This window comes from Macaca fascicularis, chromosome 8, assembly GCF_037993035.2.
Source record: "Macaca fascicularis isolate 582-1 chromosome 8, T2T-MFA8v1.1".
NCBI lineage: Eukaryota > Metazoa > Chordata > Mammalia > Primates > Cercopithecidae > Macaca > Macaca fascicularis.
The window spans coordinates 30,491,472-30,518,437 of NC_088382.1; the positions used below are offsets into that span (position 1 = coordinate 30,491,472).

At 46.8% G+C, this 26,966-nt stretch overlaps 1 protein-coding gene across 5 annotated transcripts in view; it reads left to right on the forward strand.

Moving 5' to 3' along the window:
• Nucleotides 1–10,542: 10,542 nt before the first annotated feature.
• Nucleotides 10,543–26,966, forward strand: part of PTK2B (protein tyrosine kinase 2 beta) — a 135,159-nt gene continuing 118,735 nt past the window's right edge. For 4 of the 5 annotated variants that reach the window (XM_005562900.4, XM_005562903.4, XM_005562902.5 and 1 more), the window contains exon 1: nucleotides 10,543–10,703. The gene's annotated coding sequence lies outside the window, so the exon portion shown is untranslated. Of the gene's footprint in view, nucleotides 10,704–11,824; nucleotides 11,933–26,966 lie in introns of those variants that run through there. The other variant, XM_065519002.2, reaches the window with a different exon arrangement.

Below are 26,966 nucleotides of genomic sequence, written 5' to 3' on the forward strand. Positions count from 1 at the left end.
CCTTTTTGTCAGTGATTTGCCATGAAACTTCAAGGGGCGAGGAGACGTTTTCCCTTGGCCCACACATTAGCTTGCAAGTAGGGTAAAATCTCAGACCTTTAAAGTTCTTAACAGTTTCCTTCCACACTTTTCCTCAGAATAGTCCTTTCCTCACAATGACAAGGGATGAATACCACTAATTCTGAATGCCTTCAGTGTTTCTTAACTGTGGTTCATAGTTCTTCTGCAATTACCTGGGGAGTTTTCTAAAAGCAGTTTCCTCGGCCCACTTTAATCTACTCATCTTTGTTGTGGAAAGTGAGGCCCAGGAATCTTCATTTTCACATGCACGCTAGGTGATTCTCAGGTGCAAAAAAGTTTGAGAGCAATTATCCTAGATCTATTCACCCAATAAGTTGCTGGATCTCCAGCTATGGTTAGTGGTTCAAAAATTAACCTTAGAGGCAATATCCAAAAAAGCCACAAGATGGGGCTAACAACGCTACACTCCAGATAGCCCTTTCACCTCCCCCAGCAGAGAATCTTATCTTGTCTCATTCTCTTTCATTGTGTTCTTATCTATGTGTCCCAGTTGCTATGTGAATTGATATGTGTTGCTGTCTATGTGTTTCATTCTGTTCTTACCTGATCTTCCTTATTTTGTTGGGGTTTTTTTCTCATATTCTGAATGGAGCCACAAATCAAAAACAAGAAGGAAGAGTAGAAACTGTATCTTTTAAACTACAATACAAAGGTTAACATTAAACCAATAAGACTCTTCAGTCATTCTGGAAATCCAGACAGGACTTAGTTCTAGTCCAAGCTCCACCACTACCCAGGGGCAGGACCTGAGGCATATTATTTCACTTTTCTAACTTGCTTTTCCTCCACTGTAAAAGAAAAGATGAAACTAATTGCTCCAAGTTCTTACCAACTCAGATGCTCTGAAATTGTTTTATTCTTTGCATATGGGGGTGGGGGGCAGGGGCAGGGGCGGGGGTGGGTGGGTAAGGGTGACTAAGACTTAGCCAGAGACCAGGAAAGAGAAATCTTGGTGACTAGAACCAATCTGTCACCAATTTATGTTTCTCCTTTCAGTAGAAAAGACCTTATTCAAAGGTCCTTATTGATGTTCAAGTCCTGTGTATACTAGCTAATCTTCTGCAAGAGCTTACTCAAAAGTTCTCATAATCTCAAAGTCCTGCATCCCACATCCCAAATGCCCTGCCAAGCACTACCAGATTTCCAAACCCTTTGCCATCACCATGTAAATTTATGTAAGGAATAACTTTTTAAATTGTTAAGAAAATAAATTCCCAGGTACAGAGAGTAAAGGAGAAAATTGCCTTGTTTTTTTTTCTTTTTGAAACAGTGAACTAGAAAGTAGCTACTGCAAATAAAGGCAGAGATTGTTAGATTACATAAAAAGGCAAGACTCAGCTATATGCTGGCTACAAGGAACTTACTTTAAATGTAAGCATACAGATTGAACTAACAGGATGGAAAAAGATATACCACGCTAATGCTAATAAAAAGAAAACTGGCATGGCTATGTTAATATCAGACAAAGCAGATTTCAGATAACAAAATATTGGGATAAGGACAACAGTTGCTAAATAAAGTCAGCCACAGGGCTGGCAGCAGCATCTTCAGAAACAGGCATCCTGGCACTGCAGACATAATAGACCTTGTTCATCAGAGTTACCAAGTAAATCTTTGAGGAAATCACTATAGTCCGATATACCTTTCCTGAGGCCTAAACTACAGAAACAAGGAGGGTGGGAGCTCTCAGTTGATCTGAATAATGCAGGGAGAACTTCTGTGAGAAATAGTGTTCCCAAGTAACTAGGAAAACACTGAGGGTAGCAAACTGCCTACCTCTGGGTCATATTTGACTGCAAACATCTTTTATTTGACCTTTACTTTTTTTCATCTGTATCATTTATGATCTTTTAAGCTACATGTAGATAAAATGTAACAAAAAATGATTTAAGCCATAAGGGGGTGGATTATCTCACATACCAGGAAATCTGGAGGCAAAAGGCATCCACTGGTGGTTATGTCAGTGACTTCAGATTCATCCTCTCTCTCTGGTCAGCCCTATGGCTTCCTTTTGGTTGGAAAATGACTGCAGCAACTCCAGCATCTTATCCTGATGTGAACCAATGTCTAGAAATGAAATAAGGCCATTTCTCCCTGTGTGTCTCATTTTTAGAGCTAAGAAACCTTTCCTAAAACCTTCCAGAATACTCCCTCGCATCTTATTGGCCAGAACTGGGTCACATGTTCACTTCGAAATTCATCACTGGCAAGGGGAATAAGACCATCATGATTGACTTGAGCTAATCAGAATTTACCTGAATCATGTGATGAAGGTGATTACCTGAGATACATTAGTGGCTCTGCTATTTATTATAAAAGAGGGAAAATTTTTCATTCGATAGGCAGTGACCTAGGCAATATTATGTCTTCCAATCCATGAACACAGGATGTCTTTTCCATTTCCTTATGCCTTCTATTATTTCTTTCAGCAATATTTTGTAGTTTTCATCATGCAAGACTTTTGCCTCCTTGGTTAAGTTTATTTCCAAGTATCTTATTTTTGATGTCATTGTAAATGGAATTGTTTTTTCTTAACTTCCTTTGCAGATAGTTCACTGTCTGCCTTTGCGTTTTGAAAAAAGGAGGATCTGGCTTCATTAAGCTTACTTTTCTGCATGGCAATAGACTTTTGAGCTGAATAGCAGCTGCTCGCTGTAGGAGGGACATTTGTTCTCCCATTTGCCACAGTTCCTATCCAGCCAGCTTCCCTCACATTCCCTGCTTGGCCCCTGTAGGCATTTCAGCTTTCGACCTCTTGTTTAGATCATCCACATGAAGTTACACATTGCTGCAATTCATTATAAAGACACTGGAGTGGTACAGGAATAGACAGTCAACTTGGCAACTGAACACAACACAAAGCTGATTTTCCATGTTCCTGAAATTTATATTGAAGCACTCGATTATTTTATTGGAAACACTTCGGATGGGAATATTTCAGAAATATATCTTGTGGTTTTTTTTTCTCTAAAGCATGCAGAATGTAATATAAATCATACCTCATGATGTACCAAAATAGACAATAATACTCTACTGTGCTGGCTAATAAAGTAATAGGAGTTAATGAAGTATGCAGGGTTGTTTGCCTCTGTCCTGTAAATGGCCACAGATGCCTGTGTTTTGAGGGCTCTTGCACATGCTAGGCATTTTTTTCCTATCTAGAAGTTCTTCTTGCTGCTAACAATGCATTTGCCTGCAGCAACCTGCTTTCACTTCCTAGTTGATGTTTCCTGCACACGGCGGGCTAGGACCAGATCACCATGCTTGTTAGAATTATGGAATTCAACACTGGCAAGCAAGGTTTGGGCAGTCACTCAATGCTTCAGAGCTTATCCATGGGATGTGGGGGACCAGCAGAGCCCACTCACAGATGGGGGTTAGGGGTTCAGAGCCAAGAAGACCAAAGTCACAGAGCTGACTCAGAGTCGGCAGGGCATCAGGGCAGTCTCCTCTTCCAGGCAGCCACTCTTTCTAGGAGTACCCTGCAGGCCAGCCCTGCAGCGACCTGGGGAGTTACGGAAGTCCAGAAGCGTGCCCAATAGCTGCAGAAACCATGTGTCCTCTATGGCGACCATGTGTCCTCTGTGGCAATGAGGCTTTCTCTGCATGGTTTTTGTTTGTTTTTGAGACAGTATTGTTCTATTGCCCAGGCTGGAGTATAGTGGCATGACCTCGGCTCACTGCAACCTCTGCTTCCAGGGTTCAAGCAATTCTTCTGCCTCAGCCTCCAGAGTAGCTGGAATTACAGGTATGCACCACTATGCCCGGCTAATTTTTGTATTTTTAGTAGACACGGGGCTTCACCATGTTGGCCAGGCTGGTCTCAAACTCCTGACCTCAAGTGATCTTCCTGCCTCAGCCTCCCAAAGTGCTGGGATTACAGGCATGAACCACTGTGCCTGGCCTTGTGTGTTGTTCTTTAATGGAAGAATTAAAAATGCTCTTCTGTGTTTTCCATCCTTCCCTCCCTCTTTGGGACCGAAATCAATTTTTCAATGGTTTAACTATGTCTTTATTTTTCCCAAAGAGATTCACATTGGATTATTTCCAGGGGCCCTTTTTTTTCTTCTGTGGAAAGATCTTATTTTGTTCATTTATTTTAACTTTTTCATTATGTGCATTTTCAAATACACTCAATATTTTAGAGAGAACAGTATAATTAACCCCTACATACACATCATTCAGCTTGCATTATTATCAACTTTCCTTTTTTCGTTTTATCTCTCCCCTCCACAGATTTTTTTTTTTTTTTGATGGGGGAGGTGGAATATTTTAAAGCAACCTTTTTTTTTTTTTTTTTTTTCTCTCCAAGAACCCATTTTAAAAAGTTACAACAGGGCCGGGCACGGTGGCTCATGCCTGTAATCCCAGCACTTTGGGAGGCCATGGCGGGTGGATCACGAGGTCAGGAGATCAAGACTGTCCGGGCTAACAGGGTGAAACCCAGTCTCTACTAAAAATACAAAGAAATTATCTGGGCGTGCTGGTGGGCGCCTGTAGTCCCAGCTACTCCAGAGGCTGAGGCAGGAGAATGGCATGAACCCAGGAGGTGGAGCTTGCAGTAAGCCGAGATTGCGCCACTGCACTCTAGCCTGGGTGACAGAGCAAGACTATAAAAAAAAAAAAAAAAAAAAGTTACAACAGGACATAATATCCATTAATGGTCAGTTATGAGCTATAGCAATAGCGAGAAAATGCACATGAATTTCTAGTTTTTCTAACAATCGCATAAGGTAAATTAATCCCATTTTATAGATGAGGAAATTGAGGTTCTGCCTTAATTTGTATCTAAAAGACAATAGGCTAAATGGTGGTGTATTAGCTAGGATGCTCTGAAGAAAAGAAAAGCACTGCTTCTTTCTCTGTATTCTCATGTACCACTCAACAGTCATGTCTGATGCTGGATGCACAGGAGTCTCTCCCCACCAACAGCTGATTCGCCAGTGAACACCAGCTGGTGAGACAACCAGGTGGGAAGGGTCCCTAGAGAAACTCCAGTCAGCCTGTGTGCTGGGAGGAGTGCGCTGGGGTGGAGCCACAGAAGTTTCTGCTGTTTGCAGTGGGGAGGAGCCTGGGCCCTCCTTTTCCTGGGTGGTACCTGTGATTCAAACCATGAGGTAGGAAGCACATAGGGACTCTGGCTTTGTGAAGGGTCTCTGTTGCCATTTTTTTCCCTTTTCACCCAATAAAACCCTGCCTTACTCACCCTTCAAATTGTCTGTGAGCCTAATCTTTCATGGCCATGAGACAAGGACCCCGTCTTTAGCTAACCTAAGGAAAAGTCCCACAACACTGAGGCTCAATTCAGACAACATCTACCTGGAGATAGCATCAGATAACACAGGTTACGGGCTCAGTCCCACAAGACTGCCCCAACTCCCCCACCCTGCCACCGCGCTCCAGCTTCAGATACCAGTAGCAAGTCCCGGGTTGTGGCCTGTGCTTCCGCCTGACTGGCTATACATCAGGGTTCCCATGACCCCCTCTAAGGAGGTTTGATTAATCTGCTAGAGTGGCTCACAAAGCTCAGAGAAACACTTTTCTTTCTTTTGTCCTTTATTAAAAAGGATATTGTGAAGGATACAGATGAGCAGCCAAAGGGAAGAGATGCACAGGGTGAGGTCTGTGGGAAGGGGCGTGGAGCTTCATGCCTTCCCTTAAAGTGCCACCCTTTGAGAACCTCTGCAAGTTCAGCTCTGAACCCTGTTCTTTTGGGTTTTTAGGGAGGCTTCTTTATGTAGGCATGACCGATTACAGTATTGGCCATGGGTGATCAACTCAACCTTCAGCCCCTTTCCTTCCCCGAGTTTTGGGGGTAGGGCTGAAAGTTCAGCCTTCTCATCATGCCTCAGTCTTTCTGATGACCAGCCCTCATCCTGAAGCTATCTAAGGGATCTAAGATATCTAAGCCACCAGGCATCTCATTGGCACACAAAAGGCACTTTTTTTTTTGAGAGAGAGGGTGTTGCTCTGTTGCCGAGGCTAAATTCATCCAGTGGTGCAATCATAGCTCATTGCATCCTCAATCTGCTGGGCTCAAGCAATCCTCTTGCCTCAGCCTCCCAAGTAGCTAAAACAACAGGTGCATACTACCATGCCGAGCTAATTTTTGTATTTTTTTGTACAGATGAAGTCTTGCCACGTTGGCCAGGCTGGTCTCGAACTCCTGACCTCAAGCAGTCCTCCCGCCTCAGCCTCCCAAAGTGTTTGGATTACAGGCATGAGCCACCATGCCTGGCCTCAAAAAAACATTCTTAACACCCCAGAAATTCCAAGGGTTTTAGAAGTTGTGTGCAGGGTCAGAGACCAAATATATATTTCTCATTATGTCATAATATCAGTGATGCAGTTCAGGCTGTGGTAACAAAGGCCAAAATGAAGTAACCCAAGCACCTTAAATTTCTTTCTCATGTAAAAGTTAAACTAGGTTCAGACTATGTCCAGGGTAAGCATGGTGGCTGGATGGCATTAGGTACCCAGATTCTTAACATCATAGACTGGATGGCTGCTCCAGGTTTCATTGTCAGATGGAGGTGGAAAAGATAGAGTGGAAAATATCGGAGGATGTGCTCATTCCCTTAAAGGGCATGATTCTGGAGTTTTGTGCATAGCTTCTACTCTTCAACCATTGCTGAGAACTTAATCACAGGGTCGCACCTGGTCACAGCTGCAAGGGAGACTGGGAAATGTAGTCTTTATTTTGGGCAGCCTGTGACCATCCAAAAGTCAGGGACTCCATTATTAAGGAAAGAAAAGAGAAGGTTCTTTTTAAGTTGAGGGCATGATTTTGAGTTCCATTCAAGCCATACTCTCAACTTATTTTGGCCTCAACTGTGGCCCACTTGTTAAACATAGTAATGTCTGGTTAAATGAGAGGTAGACATCCCTTGGTGATGAAGTACTTTTTCTAGTACTTGTACCCATAAGTTTTTCTTTGTCCTTTTTTTTTTTTTTTAAATGGAATCTCACTCTGTCACCCAGGCTGGAGTGCAGTGGCACGATTACAGCTCGCTGTAACCTCCGCCTCCTGGGTTCCAGTGATTCTCCTGTCTCAGCCCCACCAAGGAGCTGGGACTCCTGGCATATGCCACTATGCCCAGCTAGTTTTTGTATTTGTCCATTTTTTTTGTTGGACTACTTATAACCATACTATTCTTTTAAAATAAAATGTATTCTACATAATAGTAAATTTACATGATGTAATTTAAATTCCATCATTTACAATGGAGAGATGTCAATTACGTAATATCGCAGCCCTGCCAATGATGGGTTTTGATTCAGTCCTGCTACCACTTGTGAGGCTGTGACTAATTTATTTACCTTCTCCAAGCTTCCTTTTCCTTTCCTCAACCAGGAATAGGACTAGCTACATCATAGATGGTTGTGAAGACAAGCTAGACGACAGATGAAAGTTCTTGGCACAGAGTGAACACTTGATAAATTATATGGCAGATATGTATGTACTATCTACCCATGAAGCTTACTTTAATTGCTATCATTTCTAAAAATTATAGCCATAGAATTTTTCATAGCATTTGTACACCTATCACTTAATTTGGGCTTCACAATACCCTGGGAAACAGGTAGAGCCGATAATACTTATTTTTCTATTTTTCTACATTACGAAATATAAGCTCAGAAAGATGGATTCGCATGTCTGAAGTCACAACCTCTTCCCTCTTGCCTGGTCTCTTCCTATGAGCATTGAAACCTGCTCTACTGGCTACCATCCTGAATGACAAATCAGTCCTCTTTCAACCCACAAGACCCTCCAGTACTCCCTGGTCTCAATTGTCCTTGGTAGCCAAGCTTTCCAGGACTCATCAGCACGTGCTGCCTCCGTGTTTACTTTCAGTTTACTTATCAGCCCACCCCACTTGACCTGTGGCTCTTCATTCATTGCTCCTGGTAAGAGCTTGACTTGAAGTCCTCTGCTGCCTCTGACTCTTGCCTTAGACAAGCTTATCCATTCTCGTGGTTTCAAATGCCATCCCAAAAGTTAATCACCAGCTTAACCGCCTTTGTGATCTGCAGTTACTGAAAAGATAAGAGAGAGAACCTGAACCGGGGTGGGTCAATAGGACAGGAAAGAAAACAAGGAATAGGAAAAATGTTTGTGGGGACTCCCAGGACTTAGAGATTGGAGACTGTATGGCTGCGGGGTAAGGTGGGAGAGGGACAGTCAAAGGTGACTCCTCTTTTGTTGACATTCACGGGGAGGGCTGGAACAGGGCTTGTTTGAAGAGCAAGATGAATCAGGGTTATAGACCTGAGTTTGGGGTAAGAGTGGAACATCCAAATGGAAAAAAGCAGCTGAAAGGACATTTGTTCAAAGGCCTTTTTCATCACAGTTTTCTCCTTCTGCTGATCCAGGTACACATCCTCCTGACACCCCCGCAATTAGGGCCTCCCACATGACACTTGGTCAGCCTGAGATACAGAAGTAGAAGGGAAGTACTTTTCTTTTCTAACTGGGGTGGATCATTATTGCAACCTATGCCATATGGACAGCATCACCATGGATAGCGTTTTTTAGGGATTTCAGTGGAATCTGAGGGCTCCTGAGGCATTTCCAATGGGTTTTTTAAAAGGTAATAACAGGCAGAAATGCATGATGCTGTCACCTGGGTTGCTTGTACATGACACTGGACAGAATCTAGGGAGACCTAATCGTGGAGTTGGTCACCCCGGAGAGTTTCTCAATGTCTTTTTCATTTAAAAACCTATGGTTTTATGATTCTATGAGGTAGATTTGGGAGACTTTTTGTAAAGTGCTGAAGAATTCAACCTCTGAAAACTCACCTTTCCCGGAATTTGTCCCAGCAGGATAAGATTGTAGTTCATTTATGTGGCCACACAGGGGCAGCACACACAAACTCACGTTTTCTTGAACAGGTCTTGATTGTCTTTGCTTTTAGTTCCCACTGCCACCTCCTAGTACAGACTCTTAACAGCTCACCCGGGTATCTAACTTTCGTGCCACTTGGCCTTCATCACTTCATTTCCAAGGGCAAGAATACAGAAGGGACACCGACTGCCGGATGCCCTCTGACCATGTCCTTGCCATGTTGTCAATTGCCTGCCGCCTCATCCCCACACCTTCCCTGCTAACTTCAGTTTCTCCCATCCATGGCCAAGTTCTCCCACCTGGCCACCTTCTGACGTGCTGACCACTGTGTAGTCACCAAGATTACCTCCAAGACACTGAGTGCTGGGAATGTGGCAAATCTGTGAATAGCATGAATGGGAAAGGGTTGGGGGCTCCAGCTGTCAAGGCTGGCAGTGACCATCAATAGGTTGTGAGCGCTGTGCTGGGCAGGTGGGCCTCAGCTGCAGAGAGTGTGATCTTCAGTGGACCCAGAGTGGCATCCAGCCAATAGCTATAGGTAGTCCACCAATTACACTTTGCGAAACATTGACTTCCTAGCTTCATTAATTAATCTAAGTCTCCAGCTTCTTTTCAGAAATGGGAAGGAGTCAGTGCATTCTTGGAAACTGCTTCCTCAGCACAACTCCAGGGGGCGCCATTCTCAGAAAGTACATTGTGAATAGCATCCTCTAGAATTGTGCAAGAGAGCAGCCCTGGGAATCAGATTCCAGTCCTGCACAGGACACAGAATAAAGAAGCTTGGGACCAGGGGCTCTGGAGAGGACATTATAGGATGAGGGTGATGCTGAGTACCCTCCACTTTTTTGACCTTATGCCAAGTCCAGGTAACTTCCTCCTCCTACTCAAGAGCAAGTCTGGAGTTTTTCTAGGGATAGGGAAGAAGTGTTGCTAAGTGCCCTTGAGTGCCTGCTCACATCTCACTGACCCGAAGGAAGAGGGGACCAGCCTCTGGGCAGCCAGGTGGACTGATGTGGAGACAGGGCCCTGGAAGGGGCTGTCCAGATTCTCTAACTATTTTTGTGCTGTCCTCAGACCCTACTTGGTCACAGCTCAGGGACCTGGTCTTCGGTGTTCAGGGACCTGGACCGGTTCTGCCCAAATCCCTGGTGATATTTATGATTTTTCATGCCTGCAAAGGGACTGGGGCCACTTTAGGACATGGAGAGATTAGGACACAGGTGCTCAGAGTACCATGTAGGTAATATCTCCCACTGCGGGGGGATTGGGGGAGAACCAGCCTGAGAAGTTGGTTTCCCCTGCCCGCCCTGCCCCCACCTCCCTACACACACCTTTTGGCCTCCAAAAGGCTGCAGGTGGAGTGGGCAGAGGATGGAGGGGTGTTAGGAATTGGGGAATCACCTGCTCACAAGGGGCACATAACATCTGAGGATCCCATTTGCGGCCGGGGGGATGGCAGAGATCGCCCCTCCGGTCTGCCTGGCGCTCAGGGAATTGGTGGCAGCTTCTATTTCAGAGTTTATGGTAAGAGGCTGTAGCCGGCACACACAGACAACACACCCCACCCTTTAAGGAAGTGGGGAGGAGAGCAGCAGGGGTGTGGTTAACAACTCAGAGGAGGAGGGGGAATCTAACCTGTCAGCCCTTTTACTCAGCCACAGCCTCCGGAGCCGCTGCACACCTACCTGCCCGGCCGACTTACCTGTACCTGCCGCCGTCCCGGCTCACCTGGCGGGGCCAGAGGGAGCAATCGCCGGAGTCCGCGCCTCCCTGGGTGAGTCCCTCCCGCGAGCCAGGGCTGAGCGCTGTGCCCGGCAGAAGTTGGAGGCTTGACCGAATGGCAGGGGTTGGGGACGACAATTCCGGGATCCTGGGCACCTGAGCTGGGAGTTCCCGGAAAAACAGCCAGACCCAGGAAATCGGAACCGTGGGTGCTGTGCACACGCCCGGAGCTCGCCAGCCTTCCGCGGGGAAGAGGGGTTCTATTTTAGGAGTAAATTTGACACTATAGGGTGTTTCTCCCTCTTTGTCCTCTCAACATATTCAGACAGGGGAGGCTGGGGGACGCTAGGGGTGACAGTGTGAGGGCACAGGCAGGCTGCTGCCTCTAAAGGTCAGGTTAGGGAGCCACGGGGTTTCAGATCCTGCCTCAGACCTCTGCCTGCTCCCGCCCCGCTCCCCGCTCCTCCTGGGCCCTTCTGCAGCCCCTGGGGTCATAGTCTCACCCACAGCCCACCCCAACTCTCCTGCAGCCACTCCTTGCCCCTGAGAGGTCATCTTCTGAATCAAGCCCTGGCTGGAGGAAGCAGGGGTGTTCTGGGGGGCAGGGGAGCTCTTGTGTGTGTGTGTGTGTGTGTGTGTGTATGTGTGTGTGTAGTCAACACTGGCCACTCTGGTTCCTTGAGAAGCCGCCTCCTGAGTACCACTCAAGGGTTAAGTTTGGAGCTGCCTCTGCCTGCTGTCAGGCTGAGCGTGGGCACCGCTTTGGGTGGGTGAGCGTGGAGCGGCATATGGGTGATGTTCTGCAAGCCCTGCCACCTGCCCTAAGCCTCGACCACATGATACCGGCATCTCCCTATACCCCAAACTGGGAGCAAAACCCAAGTCCGCTCATTTAAGGGGCCAGCGGGAGGACAAGAGCAGAAAGTTGTGCCTAGAGGTGGCTTTAGCCAAGAGGGACTCGGAAGCTGCGCTGTGGTTGGGTCTGAGCCCACTGGGGCCGTGCACCTGGCGTGACCCGGTGGTGGGTGCTGGGAGGCCCCTCCACGTAGGATGCTCTCTGTTCACCCCGAGTGCTGTTACTGACGGCCCTGTCTTTCACAACCACTCTAGGGGAGGGGGAGGAGGACACTGATGAAAAAGTGACTAAAGACAGAAGGGAGGAAGGAAGTAGTCACACTGGAGAGCCCCAGCATTGGCGGGACAGTCTGCAGTCATTCATTCAGGAGGCACTCACTGGCTTCCCGCCTGTGGCCCGGTGCAGGTGCAAGGTGTGGGGACAAGGTGAGTGTGGCATGGCCTCTGCTCACCAGGGCAGTGTGGGATAGGGGGTGGTTGAGGGAGGCTGCCAGGGGAAGGTACAGGGTACTATCCAACCGTGCACTAGAGGGCTGTGGGGGGAGCCAATCAGCAATGGCCAGGTGGGTTTCCTGGCAGAAGTGACTCCAAGTTGAGAGCTGAAGGATGACTAGAAATTAGCCAGGCAAGAGAAGAGGGGAAAGAACAGCAAGTGCAGAGACCAGAGGCTAAAAGCAGCAGGAGGCTGGAAGCAGCGGGAAGCATCCAGGAAAATGAAAGTAGCTGGGCTTGTTGGGAGCCTAGAACATGCAGGGGCGAGGGGAAGCTGCAGGGGTGAGTGGAGACCGCTCTAGAAGGCTTTGGAAGGCCTGCCAGGCTGCCATGGCAACTTCTGTTGGAGCAACACTTGGGACCTGGAGCCAGGCAGGAGACTTCCCAGCAGAAAGGGGTTGCCAGATTTAGCCAATAAAAGCACAGGACACTCAGATTTGAATTTCAGATAAGCACTCAAGGTTTTTTTTTTCCAATACAAATATGTCTCATGGACTATGTAGAACATACTTATACTCAAACATTATTCACTGTTTCTCTGAAATTCACATGTAACTGGGTGTCCTGTATTTGGCAACCCTACTCTAGGAGAAGCTAAGGTTGGCGCAATGCTGGGAAGTAAGGGCTGGAAACTGCCCAGGCACTCTGAGAACAGTCTCAGGTTTATCTTGTAACCATTCCTCCTGGATTTTATTTTTGAGCTCATTCACTGATTGACGCTATTATTTAAAAGACGAAAAAGATCAATTCCTTGGTCAGTTTACTCATCTATACAGGTGAAAGGAGTATGGTACCTCAGAAAGAAACAGCATTAAATCCAGACAGATCTGGGTTCAAATCCGTGTAGACTGGTGAGCTTCTCTGACCTTCAGAATCCTCTTTTCTGAAACGAGGGCAGGAATATCTGTGCAGGTGGTTGGGAGGATCCCTGATAATGTATGTAAATTGCCTAGTGAGTACTAAAGGAAACACGGTGCATATTGAATTTTGCAACACCTTCACAGGGGTGAGCAAAACAACAGCCACAGAGTGTTTGGGTTCATTTACTTCCACAAGTGAGCACTTGGAGGTCTCAGGCAAAATACAGGGTAGGGTTTCTGCGTCCAGTGAGAACACCTGGGGTTAGCCCTTGGGTTGGGGGCAGAGTCTACATTATGTTTTTAGCTTTGCTACTCCCTTCCCATATGACCTGCTTCAAGGGGTGGAGATATAACGCTCTTCTTGAGGGATGGTGGGTGGGCAGAGAGTGACTCAAAGTAGAATTAACTGAAGGGAAATGTGAATGAATTAAAGTAGAGAATCCACATAAAATATTCAGTGCAGACAAATGGGCCATGAAATTTGGCTGTCATGAGTCCCAGTTTTAGGATGAGTTCCTTATTAGAAAAGTAGTGCTAAGAGATAGAGCAAGCGAGGGTGCCTTGTGAACTGGATTTTGACTTTAATGGGAGCATTTGTAACAACAAATTAGGGTCCTCCTAAAAGGGAACCTAGAGGAAGTTAGAATTCGTTAGGAGAAAGAGGAAATGGAAAGTGTGTTTCCTTTGCGGGAATGGCTAGGTTAAAAATGGTCCTTCTTTCCAGTGGCTGAACCTCCCCATCCCCCTGTGATAAACATTTTGTCCCCAGGTCCTTAGATGGTTTGCCCAGGTGGTGTTGAGAGAGATCCTATGGCGTGAGATGGATAGAGGTGTTCCACTGAACACCTAACGTTTCTATGAAACGTTCAAATGAGCCTGCACTTGGACTTGTGTCTTGAATATTTGCAAGGTTATGATCAGTCCTGCATAAAAAGACACATGTCATTCCCTAAGTATGGCTATAGAGCCCATGCAGATTCTCAGGGAAACAGCACTCCACGTTGAGTGAACCTTGATTGATGTGAGCGCAGTTTGGGGACCAAGCAGGTCTTTCAGAAGACATAGCCCTTCTCATAACGCTAGCCAGGATGGACCTAATTCATTCTAGACTAGGCAGTGTCCAACTTAGAGAAGATCTTCAAGGAAGGAGCCCTTGTGTGCAACCTTTTTTTTTTTTTTTTTTTTTTTTTTTTTGAGGTGGAGTCTCACTCTCTTGCCCAGGCTGGAGTGCAGTGGTGCAATCTCAGCTCACTGCAACCTCCGCCTCTTGGGTTCAAGTGATTCTCCTGCCTCAGCCTCCCAAGTAGCTGGGACTACAGGCATGCACCACCACGTTCCACTAATTTTTGTATTTTTAGTAGAGACAGGGTTTCACTGTGTTGGCCAGGAGAGTCTCAATCTCTTGACCTCATGATCCACCCGCCTCAGCCTCCCAAAGTGCTGGGATTACAGGCCTGAGCCACCGCGTCTGGCTATATGCAACCTTTCTAGCATCATGCATCCTTCAGAGACACAAACTCCCACCTGTGTCAGCCTCAGTCTTCCCTTTGCAGCTCTGGCCATGTTTTATCATGCAGAGGACTCCGGAGAAAGTCCAAGTCCCTTGGCACTTAGCTCTGCATAGTGATGACAGTAGCTCCATGTGCCCCAAATACTGCTAGGACAAAGGAAACTGATGGTGAGGCTAGGGAGGGGAGGGAGGCTACCCTGGGGCTACCCTGCATGGTAGATCACTCAGTCTCTAGTTTCCCCTGCCTGGGACCCATATGTCTCAGGACCACGTGACTCTGGCCTCCCAGGTAGATGGCCACATCGGGGGATGGAGTAGAGGTGCAGAGCTGCGACGTGCCTAGGGCTGAAAGTGTGGTAATGAAGATAAGTTTCGCTGGCTTGAGGATGAAGAGTTTCTTGTAGAGTATAGGTCAGTTCCAGGGTCGAGGAGAAAGAGCAGGGATAGTGGTGACTCTGCAACACTGATATGCCTTATCTGTCCAAGTAGTCAGATGTTCAAGAGCTCGGGCTCAGAGTCAGTCTGCCTGGGTTCCAGCCCAGGTCTGGGACCCCGTGAGTAGCCTTAGGTAGGTGAGTTAGCCCTAGCTTCCTATCTGCAAGATGGAGACAACAACAGGGCTTCGGGTGAGGGTGGCATGAGGTAGTATACGTTAGAGAGATATTCAAAGTACAGCTACTAACGCCTGAGTATAGATCAAACAGAACAGACACCACCTTTACCCTGAGCAGCATCAGAGAAGCCCCCTTCCATGCCAGGCTTACCCCGTCAGTGCATCTTGGGGAGTCTGGGGGTGGAAGAAACAGGCCTTTGGGGGGCTGTAGCATGGACATTTCCAACGAGGATGGACTATTTCGATATTTCAACAACCCAGATGCACCCGCTTAATAATAGCGTCTTATGCACCCACTTAATAATAATAGAGTCAAAGTACAATAAAACATTCAGTCCCATAATTAGGCAGATGATACACATCCAATAAGTGTGAGCTCTCCGGTGTCTTTACACGTATGGCCATATCTGAGCTGGTGGGTCAGCGCCATTTATTTTTCCAGAGGTTATAGGGCCTCTTCTGCGAGTCATCAGGCAGTTTCCCCTGAGCACTGTCTCACAAGCATACATCAGGTATTCAATGAGGTTTATTTCTGCCTAGCGCCACTCTCAGTTCACTGTGTTTGGGGAACAGCCAGCCCTAATTAACTCTTTAGACAGCAAAGAGACTGTCTACGAATGCCCATCCAGCACTGAAGTCCAGATGGTCATTTAAAGTGTTCAGAGAGCTGACAGGCAGGAGGAAATGGTGGCTTCACTTTCTAGGCCTCCTAATACTGTGTACAAAGCTGGGAGCTGTGCGAGGGGGCGGCAGAGGGGGAGGGGACAGCTTTTTGAGTCACTCTGCTGTTTCTCAAGGAATAATTATTACTCATAGTGACAGTTTATTAAGAGAGCAGACTTGAAGCTGCATGTTCCAATGCACTTTTCACCTAGATGCAATGGGCAGGTTGGTGTGAATGCGGAGTTTAATTTTCGGGAGACCCTCCAGGTAGGCTATAGGCAGGCTGCAGGACTGGACACTGCTCTGAGTTTTGTGGTCTTCGTGGACTCTTACCTTTTCCCAGCGCTCAGGTGGTTGCTGCTTTTATGAGGCAGCCAGTCAGTGTGACTAGAACCAAGATCAGCAATGGCCAATACCTGCGGGAGGCAAGCCTTCCTGTTTCCTAGCTTGGCTCTGTTCACTAACATCTTCCCCCTCTCCAGTTCTCTCTCTTCCTTTTATGTTCTGAAATCCACCCACACAGAATCTGGCAAGATCACTCACTAGAGACAGGGGCGCTCAAAGAATCCACCTCGCCTAGGGTTTAGAGCTCGGTACCGGGTTTAATTCGCATCTCCTGCATTTGTCTTCCTTTAAATTCAGCCAATTCTCCCAGTAATTGTGGGGGCAGACCCCCTTTTAATGTGCTTCCTTTCTTGAGGGCCTTGCACCTGATTCTGTGAGAACCTGCCCCCCCACAAGCCATAGCAGTCCCACTGGTGTATATGGGGGTGATTGACGGGGGGTGGTCTACTGGGAATTCTGACCTGAGTTTGGGTTTTGCTTTTCTGGGGGTTCCCTTCTCTCCTGGGACAGAATGGCCCCTGTGGTGGTTCTGGCCACTTGGAGCACCATCATTTTCTGCTTTCTTTCTTTCTTTCTTTGTTTTTTTTGAGATGAAATCTCACTTGGGCGCAGGGGCATGAGCCAAGACTACAGGCACATGCCACCACACCTGGCTTATTTTCTTTCTACAACCTCCACCTCCCGGGTTCAAGAGGTTCTTCTGCCTCAGCCTCCCAAGTAGCTGAGATTACAGGCACCCACCACCATCCCTGGCTAATTCTTTTATTTTTAGTAGAAACGGGGTTTCACCATATTGGCCAGGCTAGTCTCAAACTCCTGACCTCAGGTGATCCACTCCCCTCAGCCTCTCAAAGTGCTAGGATTACTGGCATGAGCCACCACACCCAGCCCATTTTCTGATTTCTCAATTAATGTACTATGTCCATCCCACTGCTCTGGGAACCTCAAGTGCTTTTCTGTGTTCTCTGGGAGCATTTGCAGTCAAAACCCAACCCCTCTCACCCAGCTTGGGTGTACACAGTCCCCGCCCCCAGGTCCCGCCCCAGGTAGGTTATGAGAGATCTGATGCTGCTGCACTTTGCACCTCTGCAGAGGCTCTCGGCAGCATCCGATCACATCCCCTCTGCTATTTAGGCAGATGTTTGGCGCTGGCAGACAGCAGTGCCAACTGAGATAGCTGCTAGTGACTCACAGCAAGCTTGAATCCCAGCCCCCAGCTCATTACAGGCAGAAGCTCAGGCAGTTTTTCAGCCTGGGCGAGAGGCAAGAGAGAGGGCAGGAGGCATGGGCTTTGGTGTAGATCCTCTCACCTGTTAACTGGGGGACATTGGCTAAATCTCTTTCCTCTTCAAGCCTCCCTTTTCTCATTTGAAGATGAAGAATTAGTACTGCCTCCCTAGTAGGGTCATGGAGAGAAATACTTGACTGTGTGAAAATCCCGCATGAAACATCACAGGCATTGTCCCAGGAAAAGTAATGAATTTGGGATCAGAACGTGGTGGGTTTGACTCTCGACTCTGTCACACTCTGCCTGTCTGACATCGCCAAGTGATAGAACCTCTCTAAGCCTTACTTTGCTCATTTGTAATTTGTTCTAGGCACTTGCTGAATGTTTCTCCCCATCACCCCCTTTACTCTCAAGGTATAGTTTTTCTTCCCCCAATTTTTTAAATCTTATTTTGAGACAGAATCTCACTCTGTTGCTCAGGCTGGAGTACAGTGGTGCAATCACGCCTCACTGCAACCTTGACCTTTCGGACTCAAGCAATCCTCCAGCCTCAGCCTCCTGAGTAGCTGGGACCACAGGCACACACCACTGCACCTGGCTAATTTTTAAAGTTTTTTAGAGACGATGTCTTGCTATGTTGCCCAGGCTGGTGTTGAACACCTGGGCTCAAGCAGTTCTGCTTCGGCCTCCCAGAGTGTTGGGATTACAGGCATGAACCACCACTTCTTCCCCAAAATTTGAGGAATTATATCTGTCCTCACAAACTTTATAGTATGGTAGGGGAGGCAATACATGAAGATAAAGAACTGTATGGTATTTATTTAACTCTAAGTTATTTAAAGGTAAATAATGTTGTGCCATAAAAGAGGCATGAAGTGCTATGAGATTGCAGGACAGAGATTCCTTCTGGCTATGGACTCTGGGAATGCTTCCTGGAGGAGACGGCATTTGGCAAAACTCTGAAAGGATAGATAGGATACACTGTGGGAACTTGAGGTGGTGGCTGTAGTCAAAGAAGAGTATAAATAACAGCAGAGAGATGGAGAGGTGTGGTTTGAGTGATTCATTTTGGGTGGAGTCAAGAGTGGCAAAAGGGAATCAGAGATGGGAGTGGAAAGGAAGATAAGGCTTGGACAGGGAGGCCAATGTGTTTGAGAGTTATTCTGGAAGTCCCAGGCAGCTGTCGGGCTTTATTCTGAAGGCAGTAGGGAGCTGTTGACCACACTGACTTGGATGGAGGTGCCAGGGTCAGATTCCGGATTGTAGAGTGGATGAGAGTGAGGAGAGCTCAAACTCCCAGGGGGGCAGATAAGAGAGTGTTGTAATGGTTCAGGCCTCACACATCTGAATAAATTGCATAACTCAGATGCTTTGCGGTCCCATGGAGCATCCAGGCAGCCCCTGGAGGCTTCTTTCTCTGAGTTGAAATTGGTTCTTTGATGAATTTGAGAGATACAGGACTTATGAGAACATCCGTGAGGAACCCACCATTCTTCACCTCTGTCTTCCATATTCTTGATTCTCAGCCCAGCCGCTTCCCCCTGGGCCTCCCCTCTGCTAGGAGTGTGTTAAATGCCAGCCTGTCCCAACCTCTGTCTGGCAGCCCCTTGAAGTATCAAGTCAGGAATATGCACTTAGATCCACAGGCCCCTTCTCCATCATGTCTCCAGTGACCACCCAGATGTGATGATTCCCAGGACCCTCCCTCCCTCCCTTAGGCCTCGCTTCTAAGAGTCTGTAAGATATTCCCACTTGAAGAGCTTGTTTTCTTAAATGCTGTATCTCAGAAATTAAACTCCTCCTTTTCTCACGCCAAACCATCTCTTCCTCCTGGCTTCTCTCCTCTTCATGGGGTTGTTCCTCTCCCACACGCTCAGGTCCGAAACCTTGCTATTGCCTCCCCTTTTTCCACGCCTCCACTTTTCTCTGCTCGTATCTTGCCCATCACTCAATCCTGCAGATTCTTTCTTCATGCCTTTCATTCCTTCCTTCCCATTTCTGTGGCCCCTACTCCGACCCAAATCATATTACCTAATATTGCTTCATATTTTTACCCAAGAGCCTCGTCCTATCCCTGGTTCCTTTGGAAACTCTCCAATGCCCCCAGGCAAATCCAGCCCCCTTAAATTTACCATTCAGTGCTTCCCGTAATCCAACCTTGATCTGTTCTTCTAACTGAACTTTCCCCATACCTTCCAAATGAAGCCCCAGCCAGCCTGGTGTGCGCCCCAGTCTCTGGTAAGCCTCTACTCAAGTCCTGTGTCCTGTTTGGAATGCCAGCCCCATGCACTTCACCAGTCCTACTTACTCCTTTAAGGTTCAGTTGGTGACCCACCCTTTTGGAGGACATCTGAGCTCCCCATGGCAACTTCTGGGCTTCTTTGCATCCTGGGATCTCCCAGAATCTATTTCTCAACCTGATGCTACATTCCTCCAGAGCAGGGAGATGCCTTTTATTTTGTTCTTCTTCCTTATACCCTCAAATTCCAAGGATAGAAAATTGTATTTCCCTGGGCCTGTGAAAAGGGATCCCTCCTTCCCTGTACACTCACGCCTGGCTCACAGGCAGTGAGCCAGACAGCGCTTCCTCATTCCCCACAGTGGGTGTCGCAACAGCCAGTTGCAACTAGAATAGGGGCCACATCCCAAGCCTCTTGAATTCTTGCCCTGTGGTTAGCATGCCCTTCTTGCCTGTCCTGAAGGTGGAGATTTCCCACAGCCCAGAAAGAGGGAGTCAGCAATGTAGGGCAGGAGCTCCATCATTTCTTTACTAAACCACTCCTAACTCTCTCTAATCTCTACGAGTCTTACCTTTCCCTTGTCTCTCCTCCTCCTGCTGTTGAGTCTAACTAGGTAGGCCAGGCTGAATGAGAGGAGAAAGAAGGGGAGGAGGAAAGAAGTTAGGCATCCTCGGCAGAGGGTACAATGCTCTGGGAAAATGGGAAAGATTTACAAGGCACAGATTGACAGTTTTTAGTAACTTGGACTTTGACCTCCAGTGTACACAAACATAGCACCTGCCATGGCTGCTGGACTCTGAGCTTTCTGGCCCTGGGAAGCTCAAGATTTGCAAACACTTGGTCGACAATCACCTCATTTATCTGCATTATCACCAGTGTAGCCTCTGAGCCCTCTCCCCCTCTTTACTTGACCCTGTATAGAAAAACGCTTTCTGGGCCAAGCGTGGTGGCTCACGCCTATAATCCCAGCGCTTTGGGAGGCCAAGGTGGGCAGATCACTTGAGGTTGGGAGTTTGAGACCAGCCTGACCAACATGGAGAAACCCCGTCTCTACTAAAAATGCAAAATTAGCCAGGCGTGGTGGTGCATGCCTGTATTCCCAGCTACCCAGGAAGCTGAGGCAGGAGAATCGCTTGAACCTGGAAGGCAGAGGTTGCAGTGAGCCAAGATCATGCCATTGCACTCCAGCCTGGCTGGGCAAAACAACAAAACACTGTCTCAAAAAAAAAAAAAAAAAAAGAGAGAAAAGAAAAATGCTTTCTGCACCCAACACTGAACACTCAGTCCCAGCCTGTATTCATGCCCTCGGGGACCCCAGAAGAGGGCACAGGAGCTGCCTTGAGCCTAGGAGCCCTGGGCTAGTCACTGCCTCCTTCATATCCCATCACATGCTATGGGGTGAGTCCCCTGGGTAAGCCTGTTCAAGCCTCCTGTTTTTTTATTTGTATGTGCAATCAGGGGGTGTGGGGACTTTTTAGCAAGTGGAAAGCTTTCTTCAAAGCAGATCTTAGGTAAGTGCCCGATATAAACCAGGGAGAAATATTCCTGTCCAAGGTTGGAGTGAGAAGGCGAGGTACCTACCAGGCCCAGATCCCTTCCATGGACCTCCTGGGGTGCAGGTCATCTGGAATTCTTTCCGGGTTTCAGGCTCTTGAGGTGCTCATTGTGTATGTGTCATGGGAGCTGGAGAATGGCTGTAGGTGCAAATGGATTTGGAAAAGAACAATCTCAAAGTTGGAAGTCCAGCCTGGGGCATGGCAGGTTTATGTATGTGTGAGTGGCAGGAGGGGCTGTAGACTTGAACTCTCTGAAAGATGTGTAATTCTCACCACGGAGCAAATGCGTATGTTTATGAAAGAAAGTTCATTGCTATCATCTGACTCTCCAAGGCACCTGTGACCCCAAAAGATTAAGAACATCTCTTGTAAGATATTATCATCCATTCTACAAACCTTTCATAAAAATGACCTCAAACTTGAGCTCCTTTTTAATTCAGACAAACTAGGCCATAAGCCCTGTTGAGGAAAGAACCATATCTGTGTGGAGAGTCACTGTTATATCCCAAGGACACAGCCTGGTGCCTGACACACAACTGGCATTGGGTACATATTATGTGTGCCTGACATAAGGCGGCTCTGTTCTCCCAATAAGGAGGGTTGCTAAAAAAAAAATTAAAAAGCTGATTTTCATATGTAAACTTTGTAGGATAATGTTGAAAAATTATTTTAGCGATACATTTTCAATCACACGCTAATAACATAATACATTAACTTAAATACTGCTTTTCCGCAACTGTCCCAGTTTAGGAAACATTGTAACTGTTCACTCCCGTCTCTGACATCAGTGTCCTCCTTGTCACCAGAACACTTTTTGCATCAGCTCTTCATGTTCTGCATTCATCATAGTCCCTATGGTCTGCAGAGAGTTGGCTGTTTCATATTGATGCAAAAGGAGTTTATTTACCTCTTTCTTTCTTTCTTTATTTTTCATTTTTGAGATAGAGTCTTACTCTGTCACCCAGGCTGGAGTGCAGTGGCACAATCTCAGCTTGCTGCATCCTCTGCCTCCTGGATTCAAGTGATTCTCCTGCCTCAGCCCAGCTCCCCCTCCCCCAGTTTATTTTTTAATAATCGCTAATTGATTTTTATTGATGAGTAATATTTTTTGAGATACAATTCACATACCATAAAATTCACCTTTTTAAAACGTGCAGTTCAACAGTTTTTAGTACATTCACAGAGCTGTGCAACCATCACTGCTTCTTTTTTTTTTAAGACAGTCTTGTTCTGTTGCCCAGGCTGAAGTGAATGGCACGATATCAGCTCACTGCAACCTCTCCCTCCTGGTTCAAGCGATTCTCCTGCCTCAGCCTCCCAAGTAGCTGGGATTACAGGTACCTGCCATTATGCCCGGCTAGTTTTTGTATTTTTTAGTAGAGACAGGGTTTCACCATGTTGGCCAGGCTGGTCTTGAACTCCTAGCTCAAGTGATCTGCCCGCTTTGGGCTCCTAAAGTGCTGAGATTACAGGCGTGAGCCACCGCGGCTGGCCCTCCGTCACTGCTATCTAATTGCAGAACATTCTCGTCACTCCAAAAAGAAACCCCCGTACCATCAACAGTCACACCCTGTTCTCCACTCCCCCGTACCCTGGCAAGACTATCTACTTTCTATTTTTATGGATCTGCCTTTTCTGGTCATTCCATATAAATGGAATCATACAACACTGTGGCCTTTCGTGACTGGCTGCTTTCACTTAGCACAGTGTTTTGAAACTTCATCCATGTTGTAACATCTATTAGTGCTTCGTTTCATTTTGATTGATATTTATTGATGAGTAATATTTTGTTGTATGGATATGCCATATTTTGTTTATCTCTTAATTAGTTAATAAACATTTGGGTTGTTTCCACTTTTTGACCATTGTAAATAATGCTGCTATACGCATTCACGTACAAGTTTTTTTGTGGACATATGTTTTCATTTCTCTGAGCTATAAACTTAAGAGTGGAGTTGCTGGGTCCTGTGATAACTCTGTTTAACATTTTGAGGAACTGCTGAATGGTTTTTCACAGCAACTGCCTCATTTTTTATTCCCATCAGCAGTACTTGTTGGTTCTAACACCTCCATGTTCTTGCCAACACTTGTTGTTGTCTGTAATTTTGATGTTAGCCATTCCAGTGGGGATTAAGTAGTATCTTACTATGGTTTTTGGTTGCATTTCCCTGATAATTAATGATGGTGAACATCTTTTCATGTTCTTATTGGCCATTTGTATGTCTTCTTGGGAAAAAATGTCTGTTCAAATCCTTTATAAAGTATTTATTTTTTATGTCAACAGTATAACGACTCAGTACACTGCTTTTTAGACAATGATCTTTTAAAGGTTTGTTTACAACATTTAGCACTTGAAATTTTGAGGTTATGCCCTCAAGAAAAATTGCTGAGGGAGCTAAGCTATGAGGATGCAAAGGCATAAGAATTATACAATGAACTTTGGGGAATCAAGGGGAAGCGTGGGAGGGGGGTGAGGGATAAAAGACAAATTGGATACAGTATATACTGCTCCAGTGGCATATGTCCATCAAAATCTCAGAAATCACCACTAAAGAACTTATTTATGTAACCAAACACCACCTGTTCCCCAAAAACCTATGGAAAGAAAGAAAAAAATTTTAAAAAGAAAAATTGCTGAATCTATATTATAGTATGGTGGGTTTTTTTTTTCATAAAAACCAATTCTTTTAAGTAACCTTCGTAAGCATCCCAAACTAGCCTTGATTGGAGTGCTAATACTTTTCCCAAACAGTATATTGTTGTTCAAAATAAGATAATTGAGAAAGCAACCCATAATATGAAAGATTCTGTAAGGGCTTGGATATAAACTTTCTCTTTTCCGGCAGATAATTTGGGAAGGTAGAGAGCTTTACCTCCTATTCAAGCAAACGTGATATTTAAAAATAAGTAGATGGATGGATGGACAGTGGACTCATGAATGAATGAACAAAAGAAGAAATGCAAGCAAGTAAACCAATCAAGCAACCAGACCAATCTTTCCCTCTTTGTTTAGGATTTTCTAATCCCCACTTAGTAAATCAGCCTTGGTCTTTAATTTACATTTTATGGAACCATATATAAAATTGTTTAAAGAACAAGTTTGCAGTTACAGATTGGAAACAAGACACTATTTTCTGTCGCCTGGAGTATCTTTATCATCTTCCTTAAAAATGGGAAGGAACTAAGGCTGCGCAGGGTCCTGGAGGCAGTCGAGAAACTCAGACATCAAGTGATGTGATTGTAGGCCTTGGTCCAGAGTTGTAAGTCACCAGAGTGGGACCTGTGGGCACGTGACCTGATAATAAGGGTTTTCTTGGGTGGGCCCACCAGCTCTTCATTGCTCTTTCCATCAGCACAAAGGCTTCTGGGTTGCTGGTGTTGTGTGTGGTGGCTCTGGAGGTCTCTCCTTCTACCTTCTCTGCGATGAAACAGTCTGATCCATCTCAGAAGCCACACTCACCACGATTCACCACCAACTGCAGAGAGTCACAGCCCCCTCCCCATCCTTTACCATTGGTCCTTTCTTAAGAAAATGTGTGAGCTGGCAAATGGTACTCTAGAGTTTGGGGTAAGAGAGAGAAAGAGGAAGAATATTGGGCAAGAAGATAAGAAAGGAAGCTGTGGCCTGACATGGGCACGGAGACATGGGCAAAAGCTTGAGAGATGACCTTTAAAGGCTCAGACCCTGGAAAGGGAAGAAGTTGGGACAATGGAAAGACCAGCAGGGTGGTAACATAGCGGGCAGGCTCCGGCGTAGTTGACTCTGGAGTGTATGTGGTTGGAGTTGGGGATCAGGGGACCAGGGACAGTACATAGCAGTGTGGACATATATGGCCTGGACTCCTTTCCTTTACTGATGGTGGTTGGCAGGTTCAGAATTAGGAGTTCAGGTCACCGTCTATCAGAGAAGCATCCAGATCCCTTCCATAGAATTTTAGTCCATTCCTGGGCAGGATCCCAGTGCTCCCAGTGACAGCGACACCTAGTCCTTTCTTCTGTGCCTGTTGGTCAGGACGGAGTCTCACCTGTCCTAGCAGGTGGTTGTTTTCCTTTCAGCTTTAAACATCTGCAAGGAACGAGTCTATGTGCCTCCTTGAAGCCATATTTCCTATTTTTGAGAATGTAGAATTGGTGGCTTTGACATGGTGAATCTAAAGCCTAGCTCCACATCACTTAGCACCTGCTATGGGCCAGGTACCATGCAAGGCATTAGTGGTTTCGGAGGTGAACAAGGAGTGTTATTCTCAAGATGAAAAGTAATGCAGGCAGCCACAGTGAGAACAGATGTTCTGCATGACAGTAGAACAGATGCCATGGAGGCAGGAAGGCCAGAGCTACCAACTTTACCAAGGGGAGGCCCAAAAGGCTTCATAGTTAGGTGGTGCTGGGAAGGGTTTTGAAGAATAGATAGGAGTGTGCCAGACAGAAAAAGGGTGGTGAGGTGAGGTGCTTTACCGGGTGAGAGCACAACATATGCAAAGATAAGAAGGCACTGAATAAATGGGGCCTGTTTGGGAAGCTGGGAACATCTGAGGGTGGCTGGGTCTAGCAGGAGCACAGTGGAGATAAGGCAGGAATGCTATAGAGACCCTTGATCCTGGTGGCTTAGCGTTGGACATCATTCTCCAGTGACAGGAAGCAATAGGATAGATAGGATAGGATAGACAGTTGCAGGAATTTTTAAGCAGGGAAGAGAGGCAGATTTTTGTTTAAAGAGGACTTTGGCCCCAGGCTGCAGGAGCTCTTGCACCAAGCATGGAGAAGCCTTGGCTGGGCATGGGCAGACAGGCATGTCTGGGGAGTGGCCAGGGCTGCAGGCAGGGCTGAGCTGGTGCAGCAAGCGGGAGGTGCCAGCCCTCTAGGGGCATGGCCCAGGCTGCTGACTGCTGCTCAGGCATTGAAGCTGCCACACTGGCCGCTGGCCAGCAGGGCTGGTGAAGGAAGAACCCACTTCCTGCCTCTTGCTGCTGTTTGCATATGTGCAGTGGGGAGGGGGGCAGACAGAGCAGACAGGGCTTGGCCAGATGGGTAAGAACCAGCCAGCTGTCAGCAAGAGGTGCAGAGGGAGAGACAGATGAAGGGGATACCTACCTGGAGAGCAAGGGGATGGCCTGGCAGCTATTTTTGCCCCAACAGTTGGGCTCAGCTATTCCATCGGGATGATGGCACATAGAGGATGTTCAGGACTAGAAGGCACTGTGGTGGAGGGAAGGGCGTCCTCACGTTCTACCTCCCCCAGTGCCCCTCCTCCCAGAGCTCTTGGCTGTACCATCCGTTTATGCCTGGCACATGTTTTCTTGAGATAAAATTATTTTTCACAAGTACATGTGTTGCTAAATGGGATGAAGGAAAGACGGGCCCCCGTCTTGTGCCCCTTTGTCTCCCAATCATAATCTAGCAAATGTCAGGATATGGAGCTCACACTGTGGAAACATTTGTTCAGATGCGGAGAACTTTTAGGGGAAAGATTCGAGGAAAAAGTGCTTGTTTTGGGATGATCTCTGATACCTGTGGAAACGAGGGGCATCAGAGAGATTCAGACAAGAACAAGACCCACAAAAGCTCATCTACTCCCAAAAGAGCTGAGTGAGTGGAGGACTCCCTGGCCCCAGGATGTGGCCACCTCAGTGGAGAATGTTCCAAGGGGAGGTGTGTGTCATGACCAAGGCGGACAGTCCTTGGACTCACTGCAGTCCTTCAGCACAGCATGGAGTCAGTGGCATCAGAATCACTTGCGGTGCTGTGGGGGTGTTTTGTGCGTTTTTCGTTTGTTTTTCACAGGGTCTTGTTCTGTTGCCCAGCCTCCAGTACAATGGTGCAGTCATACCTCAATGCAGCTTCTACCTCCCAGGCTCAAGCAATCTCCTCCACCTCAGCCTCCCTAGTAGCTGGGACTACAGGCACCCACCATCACACTCAGCTAATTTTTTTGTACAGATAGTCTTGCTCTGTT